At 44.2% G+C, this 12,004-nt stretch overlaps 1 long non-coding RNA gene across 1 annotated transcript in view; it reads right to left on the bottom strand.

The window, feature by feature from the left end:
- LOC106005642 overlaps window positions 1-11,595 on the bottom strand; it is an 80,926-nt gene extending 69,331 nt beyond the window's left edge. Inside the window, exon 1 of the long non-coding RNA XR_001179145.2 lies at window positions 11,355-11,595. This is a non-coding gene — a long non-coding RNA (uncharacterized LOC106005642). The remainder of the gene's footprint in view (window positions 1-11,354) is intronic.
- Between the last annotated feature and the right edge of the window lie 409 nt (window positions 11,596-12,004).

The following is a 12,004-nucleotide window of genomic DNA, read 5'->3' as shown; positions in this document are numbered from 1 at the left end:
CAAGGAACTGAGCAGAACTGAGCCCCCATGACCTTGAACTCATCCATATAGTGCTCTCCCTGAATTGAATAAAACTTCAACCTGCAAAGACTGTACATACTCACAAAATCTGTATGTATTTGACTGTTTGGAACTACTGCAGTGATTTTCTAAAAACTTTTTTTAGCAATAAAACTCTTCATTTAAATGAAAACACAGAACTCTGAACAGATAAAAGTAGAGCTGCTCTAATTAAAGAGAGAAAAGCCAGAGGATCACCTTGTCTGTGTCACCCACCAGAAGCATCTTAGCAAATCTCTGCGACCTTTGGGGCACAGCTTGAACACTAAGAGGAACCTTCTTAGATCCACTGAGAGCCTGTGTAATTGTTGCAGTAGAATATTTTGATTTATTAACCAATTCTTTTCACCTCCAATTCCCAGTTACTCTGTGAGCCAGCCCTATTCATGCATTCAAACGTGACGCATCCCTTGCCTCAAGGAGGATTCCTCCCATGCAACTGTAGATCTAAAAGGTCATATGCTTAGCTTTTTGTTTTCAAAAGGCAAAGTCCAGGTTGAATCAGTCCACCGGACTCATATCAGGCTATCCTACAGCAAAATCCAAACCAGAAACATCAGCGGCTTTAGCACAAGACAACTTGGTTGAGTTGGGCCTTCCTCCTCACTCTCTAGCAACATCATCTAGAACACACAAAGGTCAGTACAGCAAAAGAAGAGAGAAAATGGGGAGCTCAGTTTAAAATTTAAAATTCAAAATTCAATTTAAAATTCTTCAGCCTGTGTATTAGTCTACTTAGGCTGCCATAACAAAATACTGCAGACTGGGCGGCTAAAACAACAGAAATTTATTTTTCACAGTTCTGATGGCTGGAAGTCCATAGCCAAGTTGTCCACCAGTTTGGCTTCTCCTGAGGCGTCTCTGCTTGGCTTGCAAACAGCCACCTTCTTGTTGCATTCTCCTTGTGGTCTTCCCTCTCTACATGCACTTCCCTGACCTCGTCCTCTTCTTATAGGAAGCAGTCACACTGAATTAGATGATCTCATTTTACCAAAATTACCTTTTTAAAGGCCCCATCTCCAAAAACAGTCACATTCTAAAATCCTGAGTGTTAAGACTTCAACATATGCATGGGGGGGGGCAGTGAGTACAGAGTTCGATCCATACTACATGGAACCATTTAAGAATCATTTCCATTCATATTTTTTTGGCTAGAACAAGTCACACGGTCCTACCTGATGATAAGAGACGGGAAAGCTTCGTCTTCGCATGTGCCCAAGAAGGAAAGAGAAGCCAGATGTGAGTGAGCACTAGCAATCTCTACCTCAAAAAGTAAGACACAAAGATTTAGAAAAACATGTGATTGGGCACAAACAACCCTAGGGTGAGTGATGGGGAAGGAGGAGGGAAGGGTGATAAAAGGGGAGAGATGCGAGGAATTGACAGAGGGCCTTCATTTGGACAGATATGTGGACAGAAGGACAGACAACATCCAGAGATGTGTCCCCACGTTCCCCTGCCTTCAGGCAATAACCGCCAGCACCAGAAAACCAAATGGAAACTGACTTCATGCTCACAATGACCCAGACTCCATTCTATTCAAGAAGGCACTCTATGCCTAAAATCAGAGCAGCTGTGCTAATCAGCCTTTCCTCTGCCATCTGGAGATGATCTGTTATTGACAGTAGCCAGCACACTGTCCCCTGACCATCCAGAAGGACTGCCAGCCACATGGCCCAGACTCAGTATCTGACGGCTTCATTCTCTGACTACTCCATGGGACAACCCCTCTCCACACACACACACACACAAACAGAGGCCCTCAAAAAATCCAGATACCAAGGGCAGAGATGCTGATGGGGGCAAGGGGCAAGGAAGCCTTCAACCGCCCTTCTCGTCACCTGTGGGGCTGAATCACACAGCCCAATATTTCCCCACTGGCCAGGGCAGAAGTGAATTAACCTCATATATTTAGCTGCACCAAACAAACGTGTGTCAATCCGAGAACACCACAGAGCCATCTACTGGTCACAAGTAAGAAGAGAGGTCATCAGAAAACAATAAACAGGAAAAAAAAATCAAATTCAACTTCAATAACTTCATTACAGAAATGTGACGGGAAGTGACATCTCATTCCTTTGATGCAAGAAAATATAAGGGACACTCCAAGTTAGACATGCCTTTAGTCAATGTGTTTAGGGAATCAGAATTGTAATATAATAGAAGGTCGTGTAGCACACTGTTCTAAGGTGCTTTCCAATTCTCTCAGTTCTACATGTTCGTATTCTATAAAAGTAAGACATGGATTCATTTTCTGAAACCTGAAACCTGCAAACTTAATTAAGGAATTTGAGGTCCCGCAGCTTGGCTGACAAATGATCTGCTCGGCACCCTGTTCTTGGTGCTGAGCGGCACACAATCACAGAGCACAAACGAAGTCTGAGACGGGAGTTTCCCGAATATTCGGTCGCGAAGGTTTTTAACAACAACAACAAGCTCCAAGACTTGGGAGCAGGGTAGGAGCAACAAAGGCCTCATTCAAGTAGGTGCCCACTTTCAAGGGCAATATTGGATTCAGAAATTGAGCTCTGCCTCCTCCATCACCAAGCAGCCTTGCTGCTCCAAAAGAAGCTGATGAGTTAGGTCCAACCCAACTCCTCTGTCCTCGTAGGATTAGAATGTGACTCTGCTGTAGTCTCTGCTTCCACGCACAAAGCCCAGAAAAGGCTGCTAGGCAGAGGCTCCGAAGAAACACCTCAGGGTCATTTTCATAGCCTGGGGGCGTAATTCCAAAACCCAGCGCGGGACTTGATCCAGGCTGGGGTGAACGCTGCATTTGAGCACATAACGGCTGACCTTCCGTTTAGGGTCAGAAATCGGCTAATCTGTTTCTCAGACTTGCTCGACAGAAGCTGAGCGGATAGATCAAGTTTAACTAAAAAGATGCCAGACGCCATCTCCAAACGAACCTCTTGGAGACGCGAGGACCACCAAGCACTGAGTACACAGCGCCACCTACAGCACTATCCGTGCAATTCATCATAGCCCTCTTGAAAAGCCACGTTGGAAAAGCAGAAACAACCTGGGAAACACTTCAGGGATTCAGAGCAGAAAGTATCTAGCCTAAACTTTAAATTTGGCAGATACTGTTTATTTAAGGGTAAGAAAAAATAGAAAACTCCAATAACGTGGAGGAGTTTGGCCTAATTGATTACAGACTTGTATTTTGCTTACTTGCTTGCTTTAGGCTAACAACAGTTCTGACATTGTGATTTTTTTTTCCTGAGGTCTGTTGCAAGAATTTACCAGGAAGTAAAATCAATCAGAAATAACCACCAAGAGCAGCTGACATTGAAATCTGATGTGAAACATTCAGTCAATCATCTGCCATCTCTGAAATTTAGAAAATAAAACCCTAGTAGAAGAGACTCCGAGTCTTCAAACCAACAAAAGCTAGAACTGGATGTGATCACAGCTCAGCATTCTGGAAAGGGCTGCTACAGTCACCTACCCATTAACTCCTGAAAGTCTCACCATCCTTCCTCTCTTTTAAGTCCATTTTCGCTGATTATTTTATTTATATTTAATTTAAACTGATTAAGCATCTCCTAATGGTACAGAGAGAGAGAGGATAGAAGAGGGAAAAACAAATATACAGACAAGATTAGCTCTTAACCTCAAAAACGTGTGCCATTTATACTGCCGAGCCTAATTTTATCAATTTAATATAACATCCTGTAATATACAGATTCATGTTTTCTACCAAGTTTTATTTGCTCAGAAGAGGAAAGGTCACTGTGTTTGGGAAAACTTCATGCAGACGGGAAAAAGAATCTCACTTCCTCAGATTCAAGCTCAAATGTCAACAGGAGATAGCATGTGAAACAGAAGAAACGACACAAGCAAAGTCAGTACTAGATGAGCTCTACATAAAATTGCACTCAGGCTGCACACACACGGGCAGAGAGAAACACACCTTCCCTCACACAAAATCCACTCTATCTCAGTATCCTGCTTTGTTCTCACAACATTTATTATCACCTGATGTATATGTATTCCCATGATTACTTTCTGTCTCCATGATAAGCTACACAACGACAAGAACTTTGTTTCATTCACTCCATATTCTCAGTACCACACCTGGCACGTTGTAGCTTCTAGATAAATATGGAGGGTAGGAAGGGAGGGGGGAAGGAGTGGGAGAAAGAATAGGAGGAGGGGAGGTGCTTAGGACACCCACTGAGAAGCAAATGAGGAAGATCATGGGAAATTAGATACCAGGGATGATGAGGATGGAGTATGGGGTGTCTTGAATGCCAGGTGGGAAACTTCGATTTTTTTTTCTGCTTCTTCAAAGCTGCCAGTTGTTCAAAAGATAATGACAGTAGGCTAAGGTAAGATTTTAGAAGATTGATCTGGTGAAAGTATAGGATGACTCTGAAGGGAGACAGATTAGAGGTGAAAGGAGCAGTTACTATGAAATAAATAATGGGGTAGTGATGGGTTACAACCATTGAATAAAGTAAGAATCTATAAGACCTTAAAGATATCAATAAATAAATGAGTACAAGTCCAAGACGAATCTGGAATATTCTGCTGTGTCAGAAAGTAAGGAAGTGCATGTAGGTTAATGAAGATATGTCAAAAGGACTAAGGAGTCAGCTGGAAGGGGTCCCATTAGCCAAACTTGGATATTTGAAACATCAAAATAAGTGATAGTGATGGTTTACAGCCTACTGAATAAAATGAGAGTTCATGAAAACTTAAAGATAAAAATGGGTAAATAAGTGGGGAAGAAGAAAAAATTATTTCTTACAGTAAAATGCCAATAAGTGGAAATGGAATGATGGAAATGGATAATCACCATTTGGCAACCATGGCGTAAGTTATTAGTAGTTGCTAAGGCGGATGAGTAGAGATTGTTTTTTTTAAGATTTTATTTATTTATTTATTTGACAGACAGAGATCACAAGCAGACAGAGAGGCAGGCAGAGAGAGAGGAGGAAGCAGGCTCCCCGCTGAGCAGAGAGCCCGATGTGGGGCTCAATCCCAGGACCCTGGGATCATGATCTGAGCCAAAGGCAGTGGCTTAACCCACTGAGCCACCCAGGCGCCCCCGGATGAGTAGAGATTTAATGAGTAACAGGATACTGATGTAATTTCAGAATATCTTCCCACAAAATATTTACTAATCACAATGGGGGGGAAACGGTGGCTTTATCGGTGGAGAAATCTGGCAGAAACCAACTTGACAAGGTGGTCGGGATAAATCCCATCAGATATTAACAGGAAGAGTGACCATCAGCTGCTCACTGGGCTGATGCCCCAAGAGCACAGCATCCTGTCCGTGTAATTCCTGCTGAGAACATATGGCACGAGTCTGCTCATGGGAACACAGCAGCCAGACCCACACTGAAGGTCATCCTTTGGAATGGAAAGGTCACTACTCTGTAAATCTTTCTAGGTCATGCAACTCAAGGAAATACTGAGGAACCATTCCAGGCTGAAGGAGACTAAAGAGCCATGACAACTAAATACGTGTGAGCCTGGGCTCGATCCTAGACCAGAAAGGGAAAAAATAACATCGTTGGGACAGCTGGGAAAACTTGGATGGAAATGTATTAGTGTTGACTTTTCTTTTCTTTTTTTTTTTTTCTTTTAAGATTTATTTATTTGACAGAGAGAGAGAGAGAGAGATCACAAGTAGGCAGAAAGGCAGGCAGAGAGAGAGAGGAAGGGAAGCAGGCTCCCCTTGAACAGAGAGCCCGATGTGGGACTCGATCCCAGGACCCTGAGATCATGACCTGAGCTGAAGGCAGCGGCTTAACCCACTGAGCCACCCAGGCGCCTCTTGACTTTTCTTTTTTTTTTTCACTTGGAGTACTGGACTGTAGGGTAGTTACTAAGGAAATTACTATTTGGGGGAAAGACTCAGTGGAGTATTTAGAGGTGCTGAGGTTTCATATCTGCAGCTTGCTCTTAAATACTTCAGATAAAAAAGAGCAAGAACAATGATTCTATGTAATAACAAAGTTTATTTTTAATTATAGTAAGATGGTATATAGAAAGCACCTGGCCTATGGCAGATTCTCATTACAAGTTAGTTGTGTCCCCCCCCCCCAAAAAAGAGGGGGGAAATGTTAAGTCTGTGTCTACAAACTCTGTCCAAAATAAAAATATCACATAAACTCTCTCTTCAACTTACAAGGGGGTGGCCCACCCAAAGACACATTGCTAATGATAGGTATTGAGCCACACACAGTATAATGATGGTTCTTTTTGGATTACAAAGCATTTTTTAGTTCATGATCTCATTTTATCTTCACAGTACCCCAGGGAGACAGGCAATTATCATTATTGTTGCTGGTTTTTTATACTATTATTATAGTTATTATCAGGAAGAAATAGCAGTTCAGAGACCTCAGAGTTGGGCTAAATAAATAATAATTAAAATGATGGTTTACCTTCCCAGAGAGAAGCAAGATTATACTCATAATTTACATGCTCTTGTATATACAACCACAACCTAATACTCTGCGGACAACAGAGGTGTCTCTTAGGACCCAAAGGAAAATGATGTGACTGTATACTCACTCTGGAACTGGTCCAGCCTGACCTTAACATGCCTGCCCATGGGCTTGACGACCCTCAATATATGCTTTCCACCTCTGCACCGGTTAGAAGATGAGTAAGTTCTGGGAATCTACTGCACAGCGTAGTGATTATAGTTAATAATATTGTTTCATATATTCAAAAGTGGTGAAGAGATTAGGTCATAAATGTTCTCTCCCCAAAATGAAATGGTGATTATAGACATAATGCAGGTATTAGCCAACGCTAGGGTGGTCATCATTTCACAATCTATAGGTGTAACAGATCGGCACTTTGTACCTCTAAGACTTACACCATGTTCCATGCCAATTATATCTCAATAAAACTGGGGGGGAAAGGTCGATGTTATAAAAGACAAACAAAGGCTAGGGACATGTTCCAGGTTAAAGCAAGCTAAGGGGACATGACAACTACGTGTAATCCCTGGCATGACACTGGAGCCTATACTAGAGGGGACAGTGCTCTGGAGGACATCATTATATCAACTAATAAAACTGGAATATGAGCAGAAGATTAGGTAAAATACTGTATCAGTGAAACTTTGTGAGGTTGATAACTGTACTGTGAGACAAGAGACTACCCCTATTGCAGTATTTGGTAGATTTAGTATTGTAGTTTAGTATTGAGTATAATGCAGTATTTAGGGCTAAAGGCCATAATGCATGTAACTTCCATAAACTATTCAGAAAAATGCACACATGCATGCATATATGATACCTATACATACACGTATATATGTATGTGCATATGTATATACACGTGTGTATACACATGTATATACATATATAAATGTGTGTACATGTATATAAATGTGTCCATACAAATACTCCACATATTTACAGAGAGAAGAACGATCAAGAACACAAATGACAAACAGGAGCAAAGTGTCCTGAGAGGTGAATCTGAGTAAAGGGGATATGGGTGCTACTTGCACTATTTTATGTTGGCATGTAAGTTTGAAATTATTTCCAAATAAAAAGTAGGGGGAAGAGAAAGAAAGGAAGGGGAGCCCTGGCCCCACTGCTGGATTCTGGAAGCACTGATAGGGAAAATTCAGGTCTGTCTTTGGCCCTCTTCAGTCCTTCTTCTGTGCACATTAAAAATAGCTGATTTTTTTAAAAGACTTTATTTATTTAAGAGAGAAAGCACACAGGGAGAGGAAGAAGCAGACTCCCCACTGAGCAGAGAGCCCAACATGGGGCTTGATCCCAAGACCCTGAGGATCATAACCTGAGCCAAAGGCAGACACTTAAGTAACTGAGCCCCCCAGGCACTCCAGTAGCTGATGTTTTCATAGTACTCTGGTGCTTCTCAGACAACGCTTTATGTGCCTTATATATATTAATTCACTTAATAATGGTTCACACACTGCTATCCCATCTGATATCAAAAGCCCAATTTTACAAATGAGAAAAGAGTATATATGAGTAAGCCGGAACCTCTTTATGAAGGGAGGTCACCGTGGGCAAGCAGTAAAGCCAGGACTTACATCAGCCTCTTTCTGCTCCGTGTTTGAGCCTCTCTCCACCTTTACATGGTTCCCAAGCCTGCACGAGTACCCAGCTCACCTCTAGGGGTTTTTAAAGTACAGACTCCCACATCTTCCCTCAGAGGCATTGGTCAGAACCACAGACAGCTGATGTAGAGACCTATCTGTGGGTTTTGTTTGGTTGTCTGCCACCATCTTCTGCAGCTCTTCCCTTGCCCCTGCTCCTAGATAGCTAGTGTCCCACAAACATACCCTCCCAAAACTGTGTTCCTACTCATCTGGCCTCTAGCCTCTATGAAAACATAAGCATCCAGAGTCCCTGGGTGCCTTTGAGGCCCTATCTCAATGTCAGAGTTGACATCTGCGGCCAGCTGATTCCAGCTGAGAGGTAAAAGGCATCAGAGGCCATTCCAACCTTCTGTTTGGCTCCTATGCAATACGGCATATGGTAGGCCCAGGTGATTCTGGCTCAAACGCTGACTATCACACCTCCTTCACTGTAAAAAAAGAGGCCCCTAGTATGAAAAGCTGTTACATGGGATCCCTTGTCAGAAGCAGACACTCTGTAAACCTTTGATGAAACCAACAGAGCACAGAAAGGAAAACAGGTATCTGAGGGATCTCTTCCGTAAAGGATGGACCCCGTAGCGTAAAAAAGGCCTGCCTGATAGCCTCAACTTGCCAGCAAATCTAGCCGGATTCCTTAAGAAGTGGTACCATATTAAGAGTTCATTTTTGGGCTCTGCCACCAACACACTGGATATTCAGCAGTGACAGTAACTGGACCAGCTTCAGTCAGAGGCAATCCCTGCAGAGCCTCTGTCCCTGCTATTACAGCTCCACCACCCATGGACCCGCTGTGTGAGCACTGGGGTGACCAAGGGCATAAGCTGACAGACATCTACCAGATGAGTCATTTCGTGTACATGGTTGCAGGGTGACTCTTCCACTGGGTACTGACGGTCAACATAAAGATCTACATGTTTTGTGCTCACTCTTGTGGTTCAATAATATGCTTCTCCAGAATCCTGGGTCTTGGAGCTGCCACACCTGTTCATCCAGTCTCCTAACCAGATTATTCACTGCTGCCTAGGAGTCCACATAAACTACCTCAGGCCACCATACAGAAGGGACAAACAAGGGTACTGCTCACAAATCTGCCCACTGGAAGGATTTCCCTCTAGACCTAGAGGGTATTATGCTAAGTGAAATAACTCCAACAGAGACAAGAAAATACCATATGACTCCACTTACATGTGGATCCTAAAAAACAAAACAAATGAACAAACAAGGCAGAAATAGACCCATAAATTCAGAGAACAAACTGGTGGTTGCCAGAGAAAAGAATGGCGGGGGAGGGATAGGCAAAGGGGGGGAAGGGAGGGTGTGAGGTACAGGTTTCCCCTTATATAATGACTAAGTCACAGGGAAAAAAGGTATCATAAAGAATATAATCAATGGTATTTTGATAATGTCTAATAATTTTAATAATGGTACTTTAATAATGGTAATTTAATGAAACAGATGGTAGCTACACTTGCATAAGGTACAGAGTTGTCAGATCACTATGTTGAATACCTGACACTAATGTAACATTGTGTGTCAACTATATTTCAATAAAAAAATGAATTAAGAAATATTTTTATGGGCAGGGACACCTGGGTGGCTCAGTTGGTTGAGCGGCTGCCTTCAGCTCAGGTCATGATCCCAGCGTTCCTGGGATCGAGTCCCACATCGGGCTCCTTGCTCAGCAGGGAGCCTGCTTCTCCCTCTGCCTCTCTGTCTGCCTGTGCTTACTCTCTCTCTCTCTCTGACAAAAAAATAAATAAAATCTTTAAAAACAAAAAGAAATATTTTTAAGGGCATATTGTATACATCTATATATTCCTTTGTGTTATCATTGATCAAAGTGGAAGGTGTGCAAAACAGATATTTACATATAAATTTTTTTTTTTTAAAGAGCAAGTGCAGGACGCCTGGGTGGCTCAGTTGGTTGGATGACTGCCTTCGGCTCAGGTCATGATCCTGGAGTCCCGGGATCGAGTCCCGCATCGGGCTCCCAGCTCCATGGGGAGTCTGCTTCTCCCTCTGACCTTCTCCTCGCTCATGCTCTCTCTCACTGTCTCTCTCTCTCAAATAAATAAATAAAATCTTTTTTAAAAAATTTTAAAAAAAATAAAAAGAGTAAGTGCTACTTAGACATGGCGAACCATCAGTCAGACCAAGACTTGAGAGTAAGGGGAAATTGTGGAGTTGGGGGTTGGCGGCAAGGAAGGCTGGTGTCATTAGACTACCTTAGGCAGAGGAAAGCAGCTGCTCCAGACTTTAACCCTGAATGTTACCAACGCAAGAGAACCCAGGACTAACCTGACAGGAAGATCTAGAAAAGTGTGTAAGCTTGCAGGCATGCACACATGATGTGGCTTGGCAGCCAAAACTCACAAAGGCCTCTGGTAGCTTTACAGTATCACCCCATATGGTACTGATGACCAACTTCCCAAATCGTACACAATGCCTAATTCAAAAATTCTGCCTCCTGTCACAACAGATGTAACATAATTTCCAGTTCCAGAAATGTGCTCATAATACCTGCAGCCCGCTTCCTGATGCTTCCCAGTCCCTCCAGTACATACATGCATACATATAAACATATAATAGTGTTATATGATACATATGTACATATAAACACACAACACACACATGCACACATACACATACATCCATGCGTGCACGTGCATGCACACCCAATACACACATACATACACATGCATACACGTGCACACATAAACATGCATGCACACACTCACATACAAATATACATGCACATAAACACACATACACACAAACATGCACACCCATACATATACATGCATGCATGCATGCACACATGCGTGCGTATACATGAATACAGACAGACAGACGGTGTTTACATGGGTTTCTACAGGAGTCAAAATACAATGTGGGTTCCCCCGGGAAAAGCGAGGCCCCCTAGAACATAGAAAATGAGGAGCGCCCTCTTGTGGCTCTAGCCTGACCCTGTCGCTGCCTAACCACGAGAGCCGCTTGCTTCTCTGTAAGCCTCAGTCGTCGGTAACACACGGCTGAAACGCCCTCCCGAAGGGCGACTGAGAAGATGAAAAGAAATTGGATGCACAGTGCCTAGCCGAGTGTCTACCTCAAAGCACTCAAAACAGCAGCAGTCGATGTGATTTCGATGAGGACTGGGGCGGTGATTGCGGCTGAGCAAACTCACCGGAGCAGGAAACGGTGAGGCGAGGGAGCGCGACGCCGACCCTGAGGCGGGCCGGGGGCTGGCCCGGGGGGCTGGGGAGGCGCGCGGGGCCTTCCCGTGACGCGGGGCTTGGGCTCCTTTACTCAGCGCTCACGGGGCGGCCAGTTAGTCAGGTGCAGGTGGTAAACAGACGCAGCTTGGCCTCGCTTCAAACCAAGCGTTCCCAGGCCCACTTTGTTACGGGATCCGGAAGGAACGACGCGGGCGGAGACCAGCAGGTGTCCGCGGCGCAGGTGCTCCAGGCGTCCTGCAGGGGGCGCCACAGCCGGGTCCTGAGGAGAGAGCGACGCGCGCTCTCCCCTCTGCCACGCGCTTTTCTCTTTCCCGCACGCTCTCCACCTGCGGTTCCTTCGCGGTTCTCACAGAGCCCACTGAGGAGCCCCACGAAGCTGAAAAGGGCCATGGTCGGAAGGTGCCAGCAGGATCGCCTGGTGTCAGCGGACTTCCTGGAGGAGGTGCAGTTGCCCCTTCCTAGTCTGGAGGGTGTTTTGCAAGTGACCAAGAGAACCCTTGCGGAGAACTCACTCTCCCTTAGAGGCCGAACCCATCTCCCTCACCTGAAGACCCTCGCAGCCGGCCAGGCCTCGTACATCCGTATTTGCAGAATGAAT

Source organism: Mustela putorius, unplaced genomic scaffold (assembly GCF_011764305.1).
Source record: "Mustela putorius furo isolate JIRA1106 unplaced genomic scaffold, ASM1176430v1.1 tig00003898_pilon_pilon_pilon, whole genome shotgun sequence".
Lineage (NCBI taxonomy): Eukaryota > Metazoa > Chordata > Mammalia > Carnivora > Mustelidae > Mustela > Mustela putorius.
Note: the sequence above shows the minus strand (reverse complement) of the source record. Positions and strands in the feature narration are given on the sequence as shown.